The sequence below is a fragment of the Schistocerca serialis genome, chromosome 1 (assembly GCF_023864345.2).
Source record: "Schistocerca serialis cubense isolate TAMUIC-IGC-003099 chromosome 1, iqSchSeri2.2, whole genome shotgun sequence".
Lineage (NCBI taxonomy): Eukaryota > Metazoa > Arthropoda > Insecta > Orthoptera > Acrididae > Schistocerca > Schistocerca serialis.
This window is the reverse complement of record NC_064638.1, coordinates 1,205,112,533-1,205,128,013: the sequence shown is the minus strand read 5'-3', so window position 1 is coordinate 1,205,128,013 and position 15,481 is coordinate 1,205,112,533.

The following is a 15,481-nucleotide window of genomic DNA, read 5'->3' as shown; positions in this document are numbered from 1 at the left end:
TCATATCACTAGTAGTCAGAATGACAGGCATCTTATCCGCATGGCTGTAACGGATCGTGCAGCCACGTCTCGATCCCGGAGTCAACAAATGGGGGCGTTTGCAAGACAACAACCATCTGCACGAACAGTTCGATGACGTTTGCGGCAGCACGGACTATCAGCTCGGAGACCATGGATGTGGTTACCCTTACCGCTGCATCACAGACAGGAGCGCCTGCGATGGTGTACTCAACGACAAACCTGGGTGCACGAATGGCAAAACGTCATTTTTTCTGATGAATCCAGGTTCTGTTTACAGCATCATGATGTTCGCATCTGTATTTGGTGACATCGAGGTGAACGCACATTGGAAGCGTGTATTCGTCATCGCCGTACTGGCGTATCACCCGGCGTGATGGTATGGGGTGCCATTGGTTACACGTCTCGGTCACCTCTTGTTCGCATTGACGGCACTTTGAACAGTGGACGTTACATTTCAGATGTGTTACGACCCGTGGCTCTACTCTTCATTCGATCCCTGCGAAATCCTACATTTCAGCAGGATAATGCATGTTGCAGGTCCTGTACGGGCCTTTCTAGATACAGAAAATGTTCGACTGCTGCCCTGACCAATTGAAAACGTCTGGACAATGGTGGCCGAGCAACTGGCTCGTCACAATACGCCAGTCACTACTCTTGATGAACTGTGGTATCGTGTTGAATCTGCATGGGCAGCTGTACCTGTACACGCCATCCAAGCTCTGTTTGACTCAATGCCCAGGCGTATCAAGGCCGTTCTTACGGTCAGAGCTGGTTGTTCTGGGTGCTGATTTCTCAGGATCTGTGCACCCAAATTGCGTGAAAATGTAATCACATGTCAGTTCTAGTATAATATATTTGTCCAATGAATACCAGTATATCATCTGCATTTCTTCTTAGTGTAGCAATTTTAATGGCCAGTAGCGTATTTAAACCGAAATGATACGGGACAGTGTCCATCTAGTCACCAGTATTCGTATTTAAGTGAAATATTGGTCAATTTATGAAAGAATACAATTATGAGTCCTAGAAGCAGACAAGACAGATTCACGTAACATTCAGTTTTATTTGCGCTAGTATCGTTGATGATATATTTTGTTGTTGTGGTTGTGGTCTTTACTCCGAAGAATGGTTTGACGCTCTCCTCGCTGCTCTATCCTGTGCAAGCCTCTTTATCTCCGAACAACTACTGCAACATATAGATTCGTATTCTTCTCAACCCGCTCACTGTATTCCGCTCTCTATCTCTCTCTCTCTCTCTGTCTCTCTCTCTCTCTCTACAATTATTGCCTTTCACACTTCCCACCAATACTGTATTGGTGATCCCTTGATGTCCAGGAACGCATCATTATATCAACCGAGACCTTCCTTTAAAATTTCTTTCCTTTCCAAGTACCTCTTCATCAGTTTCATGATCTACCCACCTAATCTCCAGCATTCCTTTATAGCGCCACTTTTCAAAAGCTCTATTCTCTTCTTGTCTTGACTGCTTGTCATTCAAGTTTCACTTCCGTTGTCTATCATTACACATGTGCATACAAATTAGCACTTGGGATATAGTAAAAGTTGGTTACAACAGACTTCAGAATCATGAATTTTGAATATGTTGATACACAGTATCTGTACATATTACAACTTCACCCGCCGTGTTTTTCTGTCTGCTTGTGACGGCTCAACTCAGAAACCGCTGCATCGATTTTGATAACATTTTCACAAATAGATTGTTTCATGATGAAAAGATTTCTTTATATAACTCATAGTTTGTAGTAGTGATACGTGCGTAATATGTGTATTGCACCCGGAATGAATTTTTCACTATGCAGAGGAGTGTGCGCTGATAACAAACTTCCTGGCACGTTAAAACTGTATACCAGACAGGGATTGGAACTCGGGACCTTTTGAATGTCGCAGACAAGTGCTCCACTAACCGAGATACGCAAGCATGCCCCGCCACAAAATGGTTCAAACGGCTCTGAACACTATGGAACTTAACATCTGAGGTCATCAATCCCATAGAACTTAGAACTACTTAAACCGAGCTAACCTAAGGACATCACACACGTCCATGCCCGAGGCGGGATTCGAACCTGCGACCGTAGCGGTCGTGCGGTTCCAGACTGAAGCGCCTACAACCACTCGGCCACAGCGGCCGGCGCCTCACCACCTCTCCTCACAGCTTTACTTCTGCCACTATCTCATCTCCTACCTTCCAAATTCACATAAGTTCCCCAGCGAAACTTGCAGGTCTGGAAGTCCTGGAAGAAAAAAGATTACGTAGACATGGTTTAGCCACAGACTGGGAGATTGATTCCAGGACAAATTTTTTCTCTGCAACGGAATGTGCTCCGACATGTAACCACCTGGCAGATTCAAACTGTGTGCCAGATCGGGACTCGAACCCAAAAACTTTTCCTATAGCGGGCAAGTGTTCTGTTGGCTTGGCTACCAAAGCACGGCTCATGATCCAACCTTCAGCTTTACTCCCGCGAGTACTTCATCTCCTACATGCTAAACGGCATACTGTTATCTGTTCCTTATTTAGTTGACGTTCGGAGTGACATCTCGTGGCAGTGATGGTAGCTTAGAACTGGTCAGCTTGAGAGGATTCGTTATCTGGTGCGAAAAGCAGAAAAAAGAACAGTCGCCACATATCCAGAGAGCAGCGAAGCTTGACCAGAATCTACACACATTGTAAATTAAGCTTCCATGCAGCGTTCTTTTTTCTGTCTGTATGTGAAGTCTAATCTCAGTAACTACTGCAAGAAATTTTTAAACGGTTGTCACTGACACATTGATTCACGAGGAATGTTTGTGCACATCACTGTATTTTACACTACTGGCCATTAAAATTGCTACACCACCGAAATGACGTGCTACAGACGCGAAATTTAACCGATAGGAAGAAGATGCTGTGATATGCAAATGATTAGCTTTTCAGAGCATTCACACAAGGTTGGCGCCGGTGGCGACACCTACAACGTATTGACACGAGGAAAGTTTCAAACCGATTTCTCATCCACAAACAGCAGTTGACCGGCGTTGCCTGGTGAAGCGTTGTTATGATGCCCCGTGTAAGGAGAAGAAATGCGTACCATCACGTTTCCGACTTTGATAAAGGTCGAATCGTAGCCTATCGCGATTGCGGTTAATCGTATCACGACATTGCTGCTCGCGTTGGTTGAGATCCAATGACTGTTAGCAGAATATGGAATCGGTGGGTTCAGGAAGGTAATACGGAACGCAGTGTTGGATCCCAAAGGCCTCGTACACTAGCAGAAGAGATGACAGGCATCTTATCCACATGGCTGTAACGGATCGTGCAGCCACTTCACGATCCCTGAGTCAACAGATGGGGACATTTGCAAGACAACAACCATCTGCACAAACAGTTCGACGACGTTTGCAGCAGCATGGACTATCAGCTCGAAGACCATGGCTGCGGTTACCCTTGACGCTGCACCACATACAGGAGCGCCTGCGATCGTGTACTCAACGGCGAACCTGGGTGCACGAATGGCAAAACGTCGTTTTTCGGATGAATCCAGGTTCTGTTTACGGCATCACGATGGTCGCATCCGTGTTTGGCGACATCGCGGTGAACTAACATTGGAAACGTGTATTTGTCATCGCCATACTGGCGTATCACCGGATGTGATGGTATGGGGTGCCATTGGTTACACGTCTCGGTCACCTCTTGTTCGCATTGACAGAACGTTGAACGGTGGACGTTACATTTCAGATGTGTTACGACCCGTGGCTCTATTCTTCATTCGATCCCTGCGAAACCCTACATTTCAGCAGGATACTGCACGTCCGCATGTTGCAGGTCCGGTACGGGCCTTTCTGGATACAGAAAATGTTCGATAGCTGCCCTGGCCAGCACATTCTCCAGATCTCTCACCAACTGAAAACGTCTGGTGAATGGTGGCCGAGCAACTAGCTCGTCACAATACGCCAGTCACTACTCTTGATGAACTGTGGTATCGTGTTGAAGCTGCATGGGCAGCTGTACCTGTACACGCCATCCAAGCTCTGTTTGACTCAATGCCCAGGCGTATCAAGGCCGTTATTACGACCAGAGGTGGTTGTTCTGGTACTGATTTCTCAGGATCTATGGACCCAAATTGCGTGAAAATGTAATCACATGTCAGTTCTAGTATAATATATTTGTCCAATGAATACCCGTTTATCAACTGAATTTATTCTTGGTGTAGCAATTTTAATGGCCAGTAGTGTAATTTTTAATTTTTTAAGTTTCGAAATTTAGTGAAATGACAGTTTCAGAAACTTTACTGGTCTCATACGGATATGATTTTATGTATACAGACAGAAGCGGCGGGTAAAAATTTGTACCAAGATCGGAAATCGAATCGGATCTCGTGCTTACTAGGCATGTGTGTTAGCCACTAAGCCAACTTGGCACAGCGCTTCACACAATTGCATGGATTACCCTGCCATGACTCGCTCCTCGATCCAAATATTCACTGCGGCCGCAGTCTAGTTTGAATTCCCCCCTACACGAAACTGCCGAGGCTCTTCATGTTCTGAAATAGCACCTCAGCAACGAACGTAAATGGGCTATTCAGCCTGAAACCCAGGAGCAGGTACTTACACAGTTTCAGAGACTTTATCGTCTCAAACAGATATGATTTTATGTATCTAGGCCGCGCGGGGAACCCGTGTGGTCAGAGGCACCTTGGCCACGGTTCGCGCGGCTGCCCCCGTCGGAGGTTCGATTCCTCCCTCGGGCATGGGTGTGTGTATGTAGCGTAATTTATTATAAGTTAGATTAAGTAGTGTGTAAGCCTAGGGACCGATGACCTCAGCAGTTTGGTCCCATAGGAACTTACGACAGTTTTTTTTATGTATATAGACCGAAGCGGTGAGCGACAATTTGTACCAAGGCCGAGAATCCTAGTTAAGTCTCTGAAACAGTGTCATTTCATTTGTATAAGTACTCGCTTCTGGGTTTCAGGCTGGATCCCCCACTTACGTTGCTGAGATGTTATTCCAGAACGTGAAGAGCCTTAGCAATTCTGTTCCTGCGTAACGGGTATTTTAAAGTACGCTGGGGCTGCACAGAGAATCTGGATCGAGAAGATGGGTGTTCCTGTATAATCAGTGCAATTGTTTGTATCGCTGTGCCAACATGGCTTCGTGGTTAACCCACATGCCTATAAAGCAGGAGACCCTAGTTTGATTCTCGGCCTTTTCACTCGCCACTTCAGTCTATAGACATAAAATCAAAGTGTAGTGTTATTACCTTCAGTTAAGCAGCGAATAAGAATCTCAAAAACGAAGGCTGTGTTTCGTAACTCCGCTTTAGCGACACTGTGATTGATGGTATTTCCATTGCTATCCTGCAGAGAATGTTTCTATTGTGTTTTTCAGCTACCATACTTTCCATACGACCAGAACTTCTTTGGATTTCCAGCCAGGTTTCGAGACGAAGTTTGGTTGTGAAAACTATTATTGGTATCTTGCACTGAAGTCCGCGCTAAATTTCGAGCTTCTGAAAAAGATTTCCATGCTTGGGGTTTCGCGTTCGTTTAAATTTGGCATGCTTCTTTCGTTGTTTCTCCAACATTGTTTCTGGGTTCTTGGATCCTTGATATATTATTTTCCTATACACGTTTTACGTTGTAAGCCTCAATGTTACGAGTCTTTGAAGATGACTATATCATCGTTTTCTAATGTCTGTCGCCAGGTTCGGCAGAGTCTCTGTTGCTTTAAGAGATTTTCGCCTGCGCCCGTCTTATGCTTTTTTCTGCGCCAGGAGTTTTCCTCAGGACCCTTAGTTCTTCCTTGACGATGTTTCCAGATCGCCTTTTCTGATGAGAATTAAAGTTTCGCCAGTGTACAGAGCTCCAGGTTAGATCATCGTATTGTAATTCCGAATCTTTTATTTGTGGACATGTACTAGTTATTGTAGATGTCACGCGTTCTCCCTGACGCTCGCTTGTTTCTGTAATCGAACTCCCTGTGCGTCCTTTCTGTAGCCTCACTGGCTCAACACCTCACCGACATACGTGAAGTGTCTCACACTTTTGATTTGTCTGCACTTCGTTTTTAATTTCTGAACGTTAAATTCGGCGGAAACGAACTCAGTTTTTTGGTTTTTCAAACAAGATTTGTAGGCCGGCATTTCCAGCGTATTCTATGACTTCTCTCTCTGCGATTGCTGTGATTTCACTGTCCGGATTTATAATAAAGGGGACAGCGCAAAATTATATCGAACGCCTGTTGGACATGTATGAACATGGCAACATGGGCGTTGTTATCTGCGTTTTTGTGGATGGACAAACAGACCGAGCTGAGGGTGCACAATATCGCTTTTTGCTGTCATTATGAAATCTACTCTGTACAGCTTGATTCATCAGCCACTACCTATGGGTTTTATGCAACGCGCGACACCTTCCAATTCCACACACAAGATTTTCATATTCTCTCGCTTGCTATGTGCAAACTAACAGTCCAACCGAAAAATGATCGGCACCTTTTCGTAGAAAATTTTATGTAGTTAAATTTTGCACTGGTATATGTTTTACTTAGAGGCCGTAGTTTTGTAATTATTCAAGAAAAATACACAAAAGTGACCTTTAAATGCGTTTTTCTTGAAGAATTCGGAAACCGTTGCCTCCAGCGAAAACGTATACAAGTTCAAGATTTAACTACACTAAATTTACTCCAAAAATATCATATTAATTTTTTTTCTGTTGGACTAATAGTTGGCGCATAGCGAGCGAGAGGAAATGAAAATCTCACGCTTGGTTTTTGAAGGCGTTGTGGGTTACATAAAACTCATAGGTAGGGGTAGCTGAATCACTCTATGTAATGGGGTATTGGCTTGAATCCTCTGCTGAGAACCTCTCGTGCTGATTATCAGGATATGTAGGCAGTGGGTTCGTGAAATACAGAAATACGAAAACACCGAGTAATTAGCCTTCACCACTTTGTTTCATAATAGTCACATTAGTGTTTGTCGTCCTAGCACGGGATAAATGCGGTCTTATCGAGACACCATTGCGAGCCGAAAAAAGATATATTCCGCGTCCAAGCCACAGGAGATAACTCTATTCTGTCGCATATGGGATCCAGCGACTCGACAGCTAATGTGTGTGTGTGTGTGTGTGTGTGTGTGTGTGTGTGTGTGTGTGTGTGTGTGTGTGTGTGGTGGCACTCTGTGGCAGGCTTCTAGGCGCTCAGTCAGGAACCGCGCGACTGCTACGGTCGCAGGTTCGAATCCTGCCTCGGGCATGAGTGTGTGTGTGATGTTCTTAGATTAGTTAGGTTTAAGTAGTTCTAAGTTCTAGGGGACTGATGACCACAGATGTTAAGTCCCATAGTGCTCAGAGCCTTCTGAACCATTTTGAACTCTGTGGCAGGCGTATACTGACACAAGTTCGTGAGCTTTCCGAGATAGAGCTAGCTCGTGCGCGTGTACGCGCTCGTCCGACTCATGCAACCCTCTGGCGCTTACATCCATTTACTTTGCTGCAAATAGGGTTCCGATCCTTACATTGATTTTGAATCCCAAACGCTGCACTAAGGACCAACGATTTTATAGTGAAAAGTATAATTAACACTAATTAGCGTCACTACTTTGGGTTGGAAGTTTAACTAAATCCCTCATCACATCTGTGTCCCCAAAAAGGCAGATATTATTTAGCTCAAGAAACAGTAACGTGAGAGTCACAAGTGTCATACCGTTTTAACGGACTACGTAATCTTGTCGTTGCTGGGGAAAACTGAACCCTTCACAAGTTTCATGAGAAACGTCTCTTGCGATCGTTTCTAGATACTGTGTAATACCGACAGACCTGGCATCAAGTACAAACTCGTAAAACCCAGTTATTGTCTAAGTTTTGACGGAACTCTGTGCATCAGAACCTCTAGGGAGGAGAACGCCGGGACGGACGAGAGAAGAGTGGTACGTGCAGAAGTGGCAAACAGCCTGTGCGGCGGTGTCGCACCTGTTAGTGTGCTTAACAAAAGACATTAGAATTCAAAGCGCGAGGCGGCCGCAAGAGTCGGAACTGCCTCTAGGGGGCAAAGAATACGACTGCAGCTCCGGGTCCTGGGGGCGGTCTAGTAATAAGAGGGCCGACCGCTAGGCGGCAGCAGCTGCGCGCCGCCCGCCGCCCGCACCGGGGATTGGAATTGGTAATAAGGTCATTACCAGCACACCAACAATTAGCTGCAAACGGGGGGAGGCAGCAGGAAGCTCGCGCATGCTTCCTACTGCCTTGCACGACTAGTCTTTCGTACCGCCGAGGCAGAAGGCGCGCAGCAACACCGGCTCCGTTCCATCACTTTACAAAATTTCACTCTTGTTTCTTTTTCTCATTTTCCTAGATGAAGCTCTTTCTGTAGTTACACATATGACCTGGTAATTATTTAGTTTGTTGTAGATAACAAGATCTACGTGATAAATTATGGCACTGGAATTGACACCCGTGCTCTGTAGCTCTATAATCTAGTGTTATTACTCTTTGAACTCGACCGATTTCCTAATTTCTTATTCTTTTCGGCCATGTAAATCATGGAATTCTTTTAGATAAGCTAAATCATTATGGTTTGAGTGGGGCAGTGCACAAATGGTTTAATTCATACTTAACTGGAAGAATGCAGAAGGTTGAAATAAGTGGTTCATGTAATGTTAGAACAACAGCTGATTCATCAAACTGGGGGGCTATCAAGTACGGGGTCCCACAGGGTTCGTTCTTAGGTCCTTTACTGTTCTTGATATACATTAATGACTTACCATTCCACATTGATGAAGATGCAAAGTTAGTTCTTTTTGTTGACGATACAAGCATATTAATAACATCCAAAAACCAAGAACTAAGTGATGTAATTGTAAATGATGTTTTTCACAAAATTATTAAGTGGTTCTCAGCAAACGGACTCTCTTAAAATTTTGATAAAACACAGTATATACAGTTCTGTACAGTAAATGGCACAACTCCAGTAATAAATATAGACTTTGAACAGAAGTCTGTAGCTAAGGTAGAAGTTCCAAAATTTTTAGGTGTCTCCATTGATGAGAGGTTAAACTGGAAGCAACGCATAGATGGTCTGCTGAAACGTCTGAATTAAGCTACGTATGCTATTAGGGTTTTGCAAATTTTGGTGATAAAAACCTCAGTAAATTAGCTTACTATACCTACTTTCGTTCACTGCTTTTGTATGGCATCATATACTGGGGTAATTCATCGTTGAGTAGAAAAGTATTCATTGCTCAAAAACGTGTAATCAGAATAATTGCTGGAGCTCACCCACGGTCATCCTGCAGACATCTATTTAAGGATCTAGGGATCCTCACAGTAACCTCACAGTATATATATCACTTATGAAGTTTGTTGTTAATAATCCAAACCAGTTCAAAAGTAATAGCAGTGTGCATAGCTATAACACCAGGAGAAAGGATGATCTTCACTATGCAGGGTTAAATCTGGCACAGAAAGGGGTAAATTATGCTGCCACAAAAGTCTTTGGTCACCTACCAAACAGCATCAAAAGCCTGACAGACAGCCAACTAACATTCAAAAATAAATTAAAGAATTTCTAGACGATAACTCCTTCTACTCATTGGCTGAATTTTTAGATATAAATTAAGGGAAAATAAAAGACATTAGTGTCATGCAATATTTTGTGTAATGTAATATCTTGTACAGACATATTTTATTAACCTGACACGTTCCACATCATTACGAAGTGTCGTATTCATGATCTATGGAACAAGTATTAATCTGATCTAATCTAATCATTAGTCTTCCGGCTGGTTTCGATGCGGCTCGTCGTGACTTCTCCCCTGTGCCAACCTGCTCATTTCAGAGTCGCACTTGCAACCGTGCGTCCCCTATTATTTGTTGGAAATATTCAAATCTCTGTCTTCCCCATCAGATTTTAACCCTTTGCAGCTCTCTCCAGTGCGACGTAAGTTATTCCCTGACATCTTAGTAGTTACTAAAAATGGTTCAAATGGCTCTGAGCACTATGGAACTCAACTTCTGAGGTCAATAGTCCCCTAGAACTTAGAACTAGTTAAACCTAACTAACCTAAGGACATCACAAACATCCATGCCCGAGGCAGGATTCGAACCCGCGACCGTAGCGGTCTTGCTTAGTAGTTACTGCCCGCCATCTATGTGGAGCACGTGTTGGTCTCACCGCGGACTGCTAGACTGAACCACACGCAACTGATTTCATCAAAGTGTACGGGCCTGAAGATGGCGTTGACGCAACGTCGAAACTAGTAGCGAAGTAAATATACAATCTTAAGTACAACTGAGGGAATTTCATTGTTAATAAAAAAAATTATACCAGCTGTGTCCCACCTTCATCCAATTTAAATAAGGATGAACGAAGATAAAATCCGACTTGTCGTACTATTATGTCTTCTTATTAGTGTTTTCATCATGTTCCTTTCCTCTCTCCGATTCTGCGCAGAACCTCCTCATTCCTTACCTTATCACTATAACTAGTTTTCAACATTCTTCTGTAGCACCACATCTCCAATGCTTCGAGTCTGTTCTGTTCCGGTTTTCCCACAGTCGTTACCATACAATGCTGTGTTTCTTCCTCAAATTAAAGCTAATGATTGACACTAGTTCACTTCTGTTGGCCAGGAACTCCCTCTTTGCCTTGTTAAGTCTGTCACGCTTTATTTTGCTTCCTAGCCAACGAAATTCGTTCGCTTCGTCTCCTTCGGGTGCCAACTTTGATGTTAAGTTTAGCACTAATCTGATTTCAGCTACTCATTACTTTCGTCTTTTTTCGATTTACTCTCAATCCTTAGTGTGTGCTCATTAGGCCATCCCATTGAACAAGTAATTCAGTTCTTCTTCACATTCACAGACGATAGCAATGTCATGGGTGAATATTATCTTTTTTACTCCTGAATTTCCCTCCCACTCCTGAACTTAGGAGATATCTTACAAATCACTCATGTGACACATCCTAGAATATGAGTGGGACCCGTACCAAATAGCGCAGTTGAATCTATACAGAGAAAGGCAGCGCGAATGTTCGTACGTTTGTTTGACCCGAAGGAGAGTGCAGCAGAGACGCCAAAGAAATTAAATTGACAGACTCTTTAAAACAGACACAGCCCATACCGAGAAAGCTTGCTTACGAAGTTTCAAGAATCGGCGTTAAAGGATGCCTCTAGGAAAGTACTACAATTCGCCTCGCGTCGCCCCCGTAGGAACAGTGAGTACAACATTAGACTAATTACAGCACGCACAGAGGCATTTTAACAACCATTCTTACCGCCTTCCTTGCGTAAATGAACCGTGAAGAACGCCTAACAGCTGATACAGTGGGAAATACCCTCTACCATGCACTTGGCACTACTTTCTAGCGTATGGATGTAGGCCCTTCTTTTGTCTCCGTCTCTGGTTCTTCGATGTATAGATTGAACAGAAGGTTCAAAACAATACATTCCTGTCTTACATATTTTGTAACCCGAACTCTTCCTTTCTTGGTCATCCGCTCTCTGCTGGGGAGGGCATCAAGTATAACGGGATGCAGGCGGTCTGCAACACCTTCACGTAGACCACCGACGTCGTGGAGCATTTAGTTACTACCACAGGTGCGACGGAGGCCAAGGTGAACGTCCCCCATAGCATAATACTGCACCCATAGGCCTGCGTTCGATGCGTGGTGCATGTCTCGAGCCGCTGATTGTTGGATGACGGCGTGTCCGGACGACGTCTACCTGCTGTGACAGGAAACGTGAGTCATACGACCAGACGAGTTGGTTCCATAGATCCACGCTCCAATGCGAATGAGCCCGAGCCCACTGAAATCCTAACTGATGATGTCGATGGCTATGGGAGCACGTAGGGATCATCATGTTGAACAAGGCGCGGTCAACCGTGTGTTCTGAAACACTGTGCTTGCTTCAACACTGTACTCTGTTGTCAGATATCGTGACATAATGCCGCCTGCTTTGCTTTTCAGAGTGGGTAAGCCCCCGATCTCCAAGCCCTAGGAGTGAAGTCTTCCAAAATTTTGTCGTCTGCTCCACGTTTCACCGTCCTTCAACCACTTTCCACGACAGTAGCACGCGGACAACCGACCAGCTTCGCCACTTCTGAGATACTCGTTCTCAGGCGGATGGCCACAAAAATCAACCCTTTGCAAATTTAGCTTATGTCTTGGATTTCCCCGTTTAGTAGCTAGGAGGATTCCCCGTTTCTCTCCGCTCTTCTTGTAAACTACCCTTACGTGCACGGTACTCCAACAGGAAGTATAAAACGTAGAGGTGGGCTATGGTCATAACGTATACACGATTTAGAAGACAATCTGAGCAGCCGTCTTAGGTTGTTAATGCTGTCGCTTATCGTCTAGAAAAGTCATCAGAAGATGACAAAAACTTACAAAACGATTTAGAAAAAATATCTATATGGTGCGAAAATTGCAATTGACCCTAAATAAAAGTGTGAACTCATCCACATGAGTGACCGTCTAGGCATGGTTGAACTACAGGCAACACGAGCCAGGTACCTGCTTCGTGGAACTGATCGGCTGTCAGACCCCTCCGTCTAATAGGCGCTGCTCATGCATGAATGTTAACATCTTTGGGCGAGTTTAGTGACATCTTTGAACAGTCAAAAGGACTGCGTTTGTGATACAATATCTATAGTCAACGTCTATCTTCTGGAGTTCTGGGAACCGGGGTGTTGCAAAACTTTTTTTGGTGTGTGTATTTTATCAAGAATCGCTTATTCGGGATCTACAGTGTACGCGTCAGCTTTAACTCGTACGTGTTGACGTTAAGAGACTATTCCTTTGTGCCACCGCCTGGGAATCACACAGAGTACTTGTCAGTATGGACGAAGGGGAGAGAGCTGCGTTGGTACAGCATCGGGGAAAAGAACAGGGGAAGAGAGTTGCTGACGTCGCGCATGTGGTGTGGCTACCAGTACGCGAACTGTGGAGGGCGGGAGAAAAGCGCGGCGGCTGTGTGGGACGCAGAGCAGCGCTGTCAGGTGGCGGCTACAGGGTAAGGGCGTGGCCAAGCACCCCAAGGCGGCATCTAATCCCTGAATCACCCGCACACCCCGCACTTTTCTCCTGACTCAGCGCCTTCATCAGTAGATTATTTAAATACGCCTGATTACAGACTGTAGAACAACGACCCAAAATAAAAATTGCCTCTGTACATTCCGAAAACCATGTACAGGCAGCAGGAAAGGCTGACAGCTTTAGATTCCTGGAATTATACTACTGGCCATTAAAACTGCTACACCACGAAGATGACGTGCTACAGACGCGAAATTTAACCGACAGGAAGAAGATGCTGTGATATGCAAATGATTAGCTTTTCAGAGCATTCACACAAGGGTGGCGCCGGTTGCGACACCTACAACGTGCTGACATGAGGAAAGTTTCCAACCGATTTCTCATATACAAACAGCAGTTGACCGGCGTTACCTGGTGAAACGTTGTTTTGATGCCTCGTGTCAGGAGGAGAAATGCGTACCATCACGTTTCCGACTTTGACAAAGGTCGGATTGTGGCCTATCGCAATTGCGGTTTATCGTATCGCGACATTGCTGCTCGCGTTGGTCGAGAGCCAACGACTGTTAGCAGAATATGGAATTGGTGGGTTCATGAGGGTAATACGGAACGCCGTGCTGGATCCCAACGGCCTCGTATCACTAGCAGTCGAGATGACAGGCACCTTATCCGCATGGCTCTAACGGATCGCGCAGCCACGTCTCGATCCCTTAGTCAACAAATGGGGACGTTTGCAAGACAATAACCATCTGCACGAACAGTTCGACGACGTTTGCAGCAGCATGGACTATCAGCTCGGAGACCATGGCTGCGGTTACCCTTGACGCTGCATCACAGACAGGAGCGCCTGCAATGGTGTACTCAACGACGAACCTGGGTGCACGAATGGCAAAACGTAATTTTTTCGGATGAATCCATCATGATGGTTGCATCCGTGTTTGGCGACATCGCGGTGAACGCACATTGGAAGCCTGTATTCGTCATCGCCATACTCATGTATCACCCGGCGTGATGGTATGTGGTGCCATTGGTTACGCGTCTCGGTCACCTCTTGTTCGCATTGACGCCACTTTGAACAGCGGACGTTACATTTAAGATGTGTTACGACCCATGGCTCTACCCTTCATTCGATCCCTGCGAAACCCTACATTTCAGCAGGATAATGCACGACCGCATGTTGCAGGTCCTGTACGGGCCTTTCTGTATACAGAAAATGTTCGACTGCTGCCCTGGCCAGCACATTCTCCAGATCTCTCACCAATTGGAAACGTGTGGTCAATGGTGGCCGAGCAACTGGCTCGTCACAATACGCCAGTCGCTACTCTTGATGGACTGTGGTATCGTGTTGAAGCTGCATGGGCAGCTGTATCTGTTCACGCCATCCAAGCTCCGTTTGACTCAATGCCCAGGCGTATCAAGGCCGTTATTACGGCCAGAGGTGGTTGTTCTGGGTACTGATTTCTCAGGATCTATGCACCCAAATTGCTTACAAATGTAATCACATGTCACTTCTAGTAAAATACATTTGTCCAATGAATACCCGTTTATCATCTGCATTTATTCTAAGTATAGCAATTTTAATGGCTAGCAATGTACAAGTCGGTAATTAATTCTAATTGGAGAACGACGTCAGTTGTTTATTTACTCATGTCTAGAGGTATATAATTAGCTTATAAAGGGTTTTGCATGGTGGAATGAGTCATTTCGAAAGGCAGGCAATACACACTGATAAGTCGAAACACTATGATCAGCTGTAGATTAGCTTGCCGGTCCGCCTTTGGAACTCGTTCATCGGTGTAAAGGGCTTGTATTAAAAAGGGTACAGTCTTTCTGCCATATTGTTCAATGTATACGTCGAAGGAGTAATGACGGAAAAAAAGAAGCGTGATCAAAATTTCGCGTGAAAGGATCTCAACGACAAGACTGTCTCATAACATTGCTATTCTCAGCGAAAGTGAGGAAGAATTGCAGTGCCAGTTCAATTAAATAAACAGTCTAATGAGTACAGAATGGGGAAGAAGAGTAAAGCGTACGAAGAGAAAAGTAACGCAGAGCAGCAGATATGAGATTCACGATACACCTAACATTAAAACTCGTGATTACGAAGTAGACAAATTTAAGGCGTTCTACTACCTCGGAAGTAAAATAACACAAAGCGGACGAAGCAAGGAGGGCGCAAAAGGCAGAATAGCACAGGCAAACAGGGACTTCCCAGTCAGAAATGTTTACTGGTGCCAAATGCAGGCCTTAATTTCAACAATAAATTTCTGGGAATGTACGTTTGGAGCACAATAGTGTACGATAGTCAATCATGGGATGGCGGATTCAAGGCGTTTGACATTTGGTTGTATATAAGGTTGGTGAAATATGTGGAAAACATTGACAAGATGAGGATATAGATGATAGGACATTTATTAAGACTAAATCATGATGC